Raw genomic sequence first — 8,705 nt, forward strand, 5'->3', positions numbered from 1 at the left:
CAAATCTTGTTACCATGGAAAACCCTTAAATTGGCTCAGGTGTGTTGGCTCTGAGGAGTACAAGACGGAGCAGATGATCAACGACTGAAACCCCCCCTCCACTAGTCATTTGCTCTCTCATTTTTTCACTTATTTACGTGTGTCATTTTCATAATATATATGTTTACAAATTAACATCCTCAGCTCAATACTGACACAAGTTTATAAAGCTGAAGGTGACTTATTAGAAAAAGGGATGATGCCCTTGGTCCATTTATTTCTCAACATCAGCTTCTTCAGTTTATACTAATAGTATTTCTTGCCTCACCACATATATGCATAGTTGATAAGGCTTTATCCTTTTATTTAGTTATGCATTTGTTTATTCCTTCTATCATTGAATCATCTCTATTAAATCCACAAACCGAAAATTACAAGAACAATCTCCCTGCGTACTCCTCACGCTGATCCATAAGATCGTTTGCAAGAGGAAACAGACTAAATGCTTTGCATGGACCTCAGACTTCCAGACACAGAGCAGTCATCGTATAGGACTCATACGCCACCAGTCGTCATCACCGGTCCAGGTTCGGGCCTCTCCTTCCTCATCCTCACCCACGTTTGCTTACACACTAATTCACCAAACTACTGCCGATAATTAACACGTATCTGTGAAAGGAGAAGAACCTTCAGGGTCTCGGTCATTCTCCTTTAGGACCAATGCCTCATTGATTACACCTTTTTCGTTAATCACCCTCATTATGCTAAGGATGGACAGTCAACACAATGTTTCAGACATTTCCAACTTAATCCCTGGACCACGGTTGTCTCTGCCTTCTATCTAATGCTCTGTGTGTTCCTACGGCGACCCTCTACGCAGACCACCCTCCCAAGACGAGAACGTGGGTGACCACTCACACTGGCACTGTGGGCTCCTGGGTGGAGCTGCTCAGCCCAGCAGATGCTTCCGCCCCTTCCGGCACTTGGATCTGAGAAGCACAAAGCAAAAGAGATGATAACGTTACTGAGATGCCGCCTGCACCCCGCATTTAGTTATCACTTGGAGTGCAAGGAGGGCGGGTAACGCCTACCATCCAACCTGCCCGCGACCCAGAGTGACGGCCTCTCTCAGAGCCAAGGCTGTAAGTTTTCTCTGATGGAATTCAGTACTTTCGATACCACTGAGCTGCGTTCACGGTCGCAGCACGGACGAAGGGTGTACGCTCTTCGTCTCCATGTCTATAGCTGTACACTGAGTCTGAAATCAACCCATTGGTAACAAAAGGACCGCAATCCATGAAAACTGAGATGTCAGACCCTTTACAGTCCCAAACATCAGTCTATAGATGCACTTCAAGCAAAGGCACCAGACTGTGCTTCTTTCGCATTGGGCAGGAGAGTCACATGAATGTGGTCTCTGTGTCTCTCTACATGTCATTCTGGGCCACCCTCACTCTCCCTGGGGTGCTGTGGGGGGACATGTGCCTATGAGGCAAGATGCATGGGAGGGAATGGCACGGAAACTGTGACAGTGCTGGCTACTACCGACTGCTGACGAGCAGGCAGAAAGAGCACCGTCTACCCAATCCCAGTCCGAGGGCTCTGGGTCATCGTGCTGTGATGACGTCCGAGTTTGGGTGTCAGGAACGGACGATGGTGATGACTGGGGAACTTTAATATTTGTGGACTGTAGTTAACGGTGGGTACCAAAACCCCAAAAAGAAAACCCATGGATAAGGGGAGAGGTCTACTGTATTTTCTTTAAATGATCCATCATTGATCCACTGATAATAAATATAAGTTGATAAATTCAGGGTAAGAAAGTGACCTTTGTGTATTTCCAACATCTGTCCATAGGGCGACCTACGCAAGGGGGACCTGACTACCCCATTCTGGGTAGGATCTTAGAGTTCCAGACACATCCGTGACCCGTACGCCATCGGTCGCTGCCACGGATTCAGGTTTGGGTCTCCTTTCCATCATTCATGCCTACATTTGTATCAGATAACTCACTAATCCATAAATAACAACTAACCGAACACACAATTCACAAAAAGAAGGACGAGATCCTTGACTACGCTCACACTGGCCTTTAGCATCATCCCACGCAGACTAGCTCTCTCACATTCCGGACCCGTCAGCACGGCGTTTCACATCACGTCTGCCACTGGGTCACAGCCACCTTTTTTATGTGTAATACTTTTACTAGTTCAATGAGTACCTTAACACAAATGACCCAATCTAAAACAACAACTTAATAAACTTCAGGATTTTTCAATACATGTTCATCTTTGCCATTATTCACATCTGCCTAAGTTCAATAATTCATTCATTGGTTCACCAGTATTAATTTTTAAAACTGTATGACTCATAAAAAATAAGAATAAGAGCAATAAATATTCTACACCTGTATATAAAATCATCGGCCACATTGATATACCTTTTATTAATTATCACCAATGTTTTATATACAAATTCATACAGGTAATGGTTTAGACCAATCCCATACTTATCATTCATGATAGTTAACAACTTGGGTTATATATTATTTCACACTCCTAATGATACAGTGAATACTTGAGAAAAAAAGACATGCACTTTTTCCAACGTTTTACTCACATCGGTCTCTATGCTCAGCACCCGAAGAGGCAACCACAGACGGCGCGCCAGCGGCCGTCCATCCTGGCACGTGCGGTCTGGGGAGGCGGAACAGACCAGGAGATAACAAGATCGAGACCTCCTCTAAACCAGTCCTTCCCCGCCCCTTACTCACTTACTCAGTCATAAAGGCACTTACTATATTTCATAACCTACACACACACATAAGTATAAATAAATATAAATACAATACGATTCCTCAGAAAGGAGGTGGTGCCCTGGTCCATCTATTTCTTCACACCAGTTCCTCCAGTTCATACTAACAGTATTTCATGCCTCACCACATATATGTTCAAAGTTGGTAAGGCTGTACCCTGGTTTATTTCCTTATATGTTTGTTTATGGTTCTATTATTGACTCGTGTATATAAATAATATAAAAATGCATAAATCCAAAATTACAATGACCCCGCCCAGTTGTGGGGTCATTTGCACGAGAGACAACAGAGTAGATTCATTCTGCATGGACCTCAGACTTCCAGACACAGAGCAGTCATCGTACTCGACTCATACGCCACCAGTCGTCATCACGGGTCCAGGCTCGGGCCTCTCCTTCCCCATCTCCTGCTGCATAGGGCGCACGTCTCTCCACTCATCTGTGAGCCGCAGCAGCTCACGGACCAGGGCCTGAGCATCTTTACCACTGTTCTTTATCACGCTTGGCTAATTACAATTTATTCACCATCCTCCTTGTTCCCCAGATTTATAGATTAGTCAACATCGTATTTCGTGCATTTCAAACTTAATCACTGGGACATGGCTGTTGTTTTTTTCTTAGGTTGAATATTTTTTTTAAATATACATAAACTCCCCCAAACAAACCGCGACAAGTGATAACTCTGACAGTGACTCACGTTGGACTCCAAGCTCCTCCAGGTCGACACAGAGACCGCCAACCAGGGCTCGAAGCTGGGCTCGGTGTGCGCATGTCCGCTCCAGAAAGTGGAAAGCAGAGCAGACTATACATGACTGAGACATTTTCTGTTTTGGCCCCTGCATCTGCATTTCACTACTTGGTGATTTAAGTTATATGTTAATTTGGGGTACTACAGATTTCATTTATTCTTAACAAACATTAAACTTTCCACTAATACCAAACAAAAATATAGGTCATTGTTTATATTATTGATAACATCCTTAGTGAAAGGTAATGCCTTTGATCCATGTATTTCTCTAGTGACTCAGTCTTTCAATATTTATTAATATTATCTCGCCCCTTACTACATTTGTATCATAAATGGATGATGCTTCACCTTCATCTTTATTAATAAATTGATTCTTTTATTCATTTATTATAATAGAATCAAAATCCATAAACTAGGTCCTTATGAAATTCAAAACCTGTCTATAAAATTATTGCTAACCTGGGTAATAAATTAGAATCCTTTATAGGTCGGACCTCAGAATACCGGAGTCTTCTCCACCAACTACTCAAGACACCACTAGTCATCATCTTTGGTCCATGTTGGCGTTTATTTTATTCACTCCCACTTGTGTTTGTTTATTGACTCATCAATTTATCTGATTATAATAAATTTAACTACAAAGCTCAACAAACCTAGACCATGAGCCTTAAATAGTTCTACATCAGCCGACAGAGTCACCTACTTCACCAAAATATGTCATTCATTAATCACGAATCACTCTCAGAGCTTCATATAGGGGTTAATAAATAGAACGCCCCATTTCAGGTTCACATTTGCCAGTGCAATGCAAACATGGAGTGTACACCCGCAAACCTCACCTCTGTTTCCATGCGCCAAACACAGAGACAGACAGACACCCGGCGACCCCAGAGGAAGCCTCTTCTCAGCTCCAGTGCCCTCTCTCTGGGAAGTTCCAAACACAGAGGAGAAAAAAGGTGAGACTCTACCCTCGCTTCACTTCTGGCATTCGATTTCCTCACTTAACTATGTACGCATTTACCTAACTTACAATGGTTCACACTTACACATTACTTATGTGTGTTGATAATTCCCTCACGGATCTCTCTATACTAATGGAATCCTTATCCGGGATCACATCAACCAAGGACACAGCCTTTGCATGTTACTAGCATCCGTCACGACGGTCATTTCCAATACAAGGTACGGACTAGATTTCTCTAGTGTTGGACCCCAGAGTTCCTGACACAGGGTATTCACCACCTGCGACTCGACCAGTCGCCATCATCTGTCCAGGATTGGCTCTCTTATTCCCCATTAATTTATTGATCAATTCATGATTTCACTAATAACTAAATAAATAACTGAATCGCAAAAACTTAAGAGCAATCTGGCTGGTGTAGCTCAGTGGATTGAGCACGGGCCTGCAAACCAAAGGATCGCAGTTTGATTCCCAGTCAGGGCACATGCCTGGGTTGCAGGCCAGTCCCCAGCAGGGGATGCACGAGAGGCAACCATACATTGATATTTCTCTCCCTCTCTCCTTCCCTTCCTCTCTAAAGATAAATAAATAAAATCTTATAAAAAACACTTAAGAGCAAAATCTTTAAGTATCTTCAATAACTACCTATGTGATCATTTGTTGCCTTGATTATATCTTTTATTAATCATTCCTATTTTTGCCAATATGAACTAATCAACACAACGTTCATGTCATATGTTAGTATGACATAAGGACAAAGTCATATTTATCACTAAACCACAGGTGGCCTTCTTGGATTCTTTTAACAATACAGTAAATATCCTCTATAAACTACCCAAGCGAAGACAAAGACTGACCACGCTCAACTGGTCTCTGCCCCTCACAGAGCCACAGGTTAGCCACAGAGCTCGCGGCCACCGAGGACGCTGCAGTCAGCCAGGAGCGCTCCTTCCAAGAGTGCACAACAGAGCAAATGACAAATGAAAAGACTGACATATTCTCTCTATTTATCCTGAATTCCTCCTATCATTTTATTGGCCATTTAAGTCTGCACTAAATTGTTCTGTTTTTCTTGAGAAAACAATGTTGAGGTTGACACAGACCAAACAAGAACATGGACTGTTATCTGTAGTGTGTGTATCATTCCTCAGTTAAAGAGGGGATATCTTCTTTAAGACATTTATTTTGTAATGGCCTTCAATGTTTTTAATATATGTTAATAGTATTTCAGGCCTCATCATATATTTTTGTAATTAGATGATCCTTCACCCCCTTTATTTATTCATATATTTGTATTAATTCTTCCCATTTATAATAATAGAACCATTTGCATTTTATATTAATTAATGGAAGAATGAACTGTATAAACGAATGAATGGTCTTGCTTTTTTCTCCTTAGCTGACCGCAGTGTGCTGAGCTGGCCCACACATGACCTCCCCTGGTTTCGTTAGTATAGGGAGCTATTCCTATCCTTTCAGGGAGGGGCCACGTCTGTGAAGCAATTCCTTTGACTGTTACTTACCTAAGTTCCTTTCATGGAATCCTTCTGTCCAGTCTATAAAGTACAAAGCAAATATAAAATATATTAGATAGAGAGATCAGTCTAAATTCAGATTTTTTAAATTGACCTAAGTCAGCAATAATTGATTAGGAATAACCCTTAGAGCTTGTTTTATAGGAAAATTCTGAGTGACTTATTGACTGACTCAACTATCTCAACTCAACTATGAAATTTCACTGATGTAATGAACACCTTTGAAAATAACCTCACACAAAATAAGAACTGTGAGTATTACCCGTGTCTCTCTCTCTGTCCTCGACCCAGGCAGGGGCTCAGCGTTACTTTCTTTCAAAATGATCTTGCTTAGAAAGAACGAGGTTAATCTGAATTCCAGACCTGAGCACCTTCTCTGCCATGGTCTACGCGAGTCCGACCTTTGTGGACGTGAGTGTGTGTGTGTGTGCGCGCCTTTATCTTCCATTTTTAAAGAAATCCCCCCAACAAGCCGAAACAGGAGACTCTGCCTAACCCTGTCCACCGCTGCAAAGGCGTGCGTGCTCGGGCCCGTCCCATCCATCCGGAGAGCAGCTGTGAGCGGCCGCATTAGTCACTCTCCCGTCTCACAGCCCATGCTCCTCGGTGGCCCATGCTCTGTGTTCTTTCAAATAACTGATTAAAATATTAACTTACTCTTTTATACATTAATAGTATTAACATTTATGACTCTACAGAAACAGGTCAATATTCGTGCCCATCCACATGTTCATTAGCACAGAAAAAAGATCAGATAATCTTTTCCTGTATCTAAATTGAAAAAGTGAAGATCATTCAATGAATCATAATTGATCATGTGACCCATTCAACATAGGTCCATGCGTAAGTCCTGTCTCAGTTGTGCATTTATTTAATCCATAATTAATTTAGGCCCTGATTGATGTGGCCCAGTGGACTGAGTGCCAGCCTGCAAAATCAAAGGTCACCAGTCTGATTCCCAGCCAGGGCCCAGGCCTGGGTTGTGGGCCGAGTCCCTAGTTTGAGGCGAGCAAGAGGCAACCACACATGGATGTTTCTCTCCCTCTCTTTCTCCATCCCTCCCCCTTCCTTTCTCTAAACATAAAGAAATAAAATCTTTAAAAAAAATAATAATTAAGTTGATTTTTGCCCCTCTCTTAAAAAAACAAAAAAACCAACAACCCCATCCAGAAAAATAACATGGCCTCTTACATGCATTTATCTAAATGCTCTTTACCCAAAGAGTCAGTTTTGATCAATTCATTTCTTTAACTGGAACTCAGTGTCTCAGAACTGCACCAACAGCGTTGTTTACATTACATACACCCACATGGGAACCAGGAATAGCCCATTTGGTCTTTACTCCTTTGTACGTTTCTCTATTTACTCACTGATGTAGCAAAGACACAAACCAAGCTGCTGCACATTCGTAATCCCTAGTAGGGCACACGTGCCACGAGGCTCACAGAGCGGGGTCTTTCTGTCAGTGGACCTCAGAGTTAAGGGTTTAATCAAGATCCTCGATTTCAGACACCCCAGGGTACTCATCATTGATCCAGGCTACGCGATCTTTTTCTTCATTTATACCCTGGTTTATTGATCTAGTCATTGATCCACTAAGTAATAAAATCAATATTCGTAATTTTTGTTATGAAAGCCAGAAACACGATCCTTGAATATGATGGTCCGTTTATAGGCTCTTTCCCCATAAACTTGATCTTTTCTCAATAAACGAGGCTCTTTCTGCAGCATCAGTGAGGCCACGATGGGTCAGTTACATCCGAGCTGCACACGTGTCCTTCTCCCGCTGCCTTGCATTCCTGCTGGACCCCTCCCTCCGCGGGCAGCAGGCCAGTAGGACTCGGTGTCCTAATATGAATGTGCCGTGCCCGGGCTCCCCAGTACAGCCACCGATAACCACACATCCTATAGGTTAGGACTTCGAAACGTGGCTAGTGCACCTGAGAAGCCCAATTTAGCATCCACTGGACTTGATTTATTTTAAATTTAAACGCCCCGTGTGTCTAGGCGCAACCACGATGGACAGTGCAACCCCAGACGTTACTACTGGATGAACTGTTGAAATCTCCTGCAGTGCCTAAATAAAACAATTCATTAATCAGCTTTGAAAATGAGCAAAATGTCCTGGTCCTTTTTTTAACCACAACCATATAAATTGGACCAACCACCATGTTTGTTGCACAACACATTCATATTACTGGTCTGTGTGTGGGTTGATTTAAATAACTCAATGAACACTAAAAAAAGACACCCCGACTGACAAGATCTTTTGACTATCATCTACTCTAGTCTTTAGCTTTCTTACCCTGACAGCCAAGGTCTCCGCCAGCAGACTGGTCACACCAACCACGGCCTTCCATCTATGGAGTCAGACAAACACCAGTGTTCAAAGTAACGAACGTTCCAAATTCGCACTGACGCAACGACATTAGCTGTACAGTCCTACGTTGGTCATGAAGTGGATTCGAGCCTCACATGTATCTCGGAAAAATTCAACCGCTGTCCATAAAGTGAAGGCGCCCACACGTGGATACTCTCGACTTCTGCTACAAGCTCATATCCGTGAAGGAAAACAGGAGGCTACTTCATAATTAACGGACCTCAGACTTCCAGATGACTTTAATCAATACTTTTGATTCAGACACCCTCCAATCTCATCATTGGTCCG

At 42.6% G+C, this 8,705-nt stretch overlaps 4 non-coding genes and 2 pseudogenes across 4 annotated transcripts; all 6 read right to left on the reverse strand.

The window, feature by feature from the left end:
* Positions 1-490: 490 nt before the first annotated feature.
* On the reverse strand, positions 491-565 carry LOC118977044 (small nucleolar RNA SNORD113/SNORD114 family). Its single transcript, XR_005064440.1, has one exon. It is a non-coding gene; the product is annotated as a small nucleolar RNA SNORD113/SNORD114 family (small nucleolar RNA).
* Positions 566-3,099: 2,534 nt separating this feature from the next.
* Positions 3,100-3,174, reverse strand: LOC118977045 (small nucleolar RNA SNORD113/SNORD114 family). The gene has a single exon (XR_005064441.1). It is a non-coding gene; the product is annotated as a small nucleolar RNA SNORD113/SNORD114 family (small nucleolar RNA).
* Positions 3,175-4,029: 855 nt separating this feature from the next.
* Positions 4,030-4,099, reverse strand: LOC118976984 (uncharacterized; annotated as a pseudogene).
* Positions 4,100-4,746: 647 nt separating this feature from the next.
* LOC118977053 (uncharacterized) lies at positions 4,747-4,815 on the reverse strand (annotated as a pseudogene).
* Positions 4,816-7,502: 2,687 nt separating this feature from the next.
* On the reverse strand, positions 7,503-7,574 carry LOC118977049 (small nucleolar RNA SNORD113/SNORD114 family). The gene has a single exon (XR_005064444.1). It is a non-coding gene; the product is annotated as a small nucleolar RNA SNORD113/SNORD114 family (small nucleolar RNA).
* Positions 7,575-8,631: 1,057 nt separating this feature from the next.
* Positions 8,632-8,705, reverse strand: LOC118977048 (small nucleolar RNA SNORD113/SNORD114 family). Its single transcript, XR_005064443.1, has one exon. It is a non-coding gene; the product is annotated as a small nucleolar RNA SNORD113/SNORD114 family (small nucleolar RNA).

This window comes from Sturnira hondurensis, unplaced genomic scaffold, assembly GCF_014824575.4.
Source record: "Sturnira hondurensis isolate 20B ecotype Veracruz unplaced genomic scaffold, ASM1482457v3 Scaffold0021143, whole genome shotgun sequence".
Taxonomy (NCBI): domain Eukaryota; kingdom Metazoa; phylum Chordata; class Mammalia; order Chiroptera; family Phyllostomidae; genus Sturnira; species Sturnira hondurensis.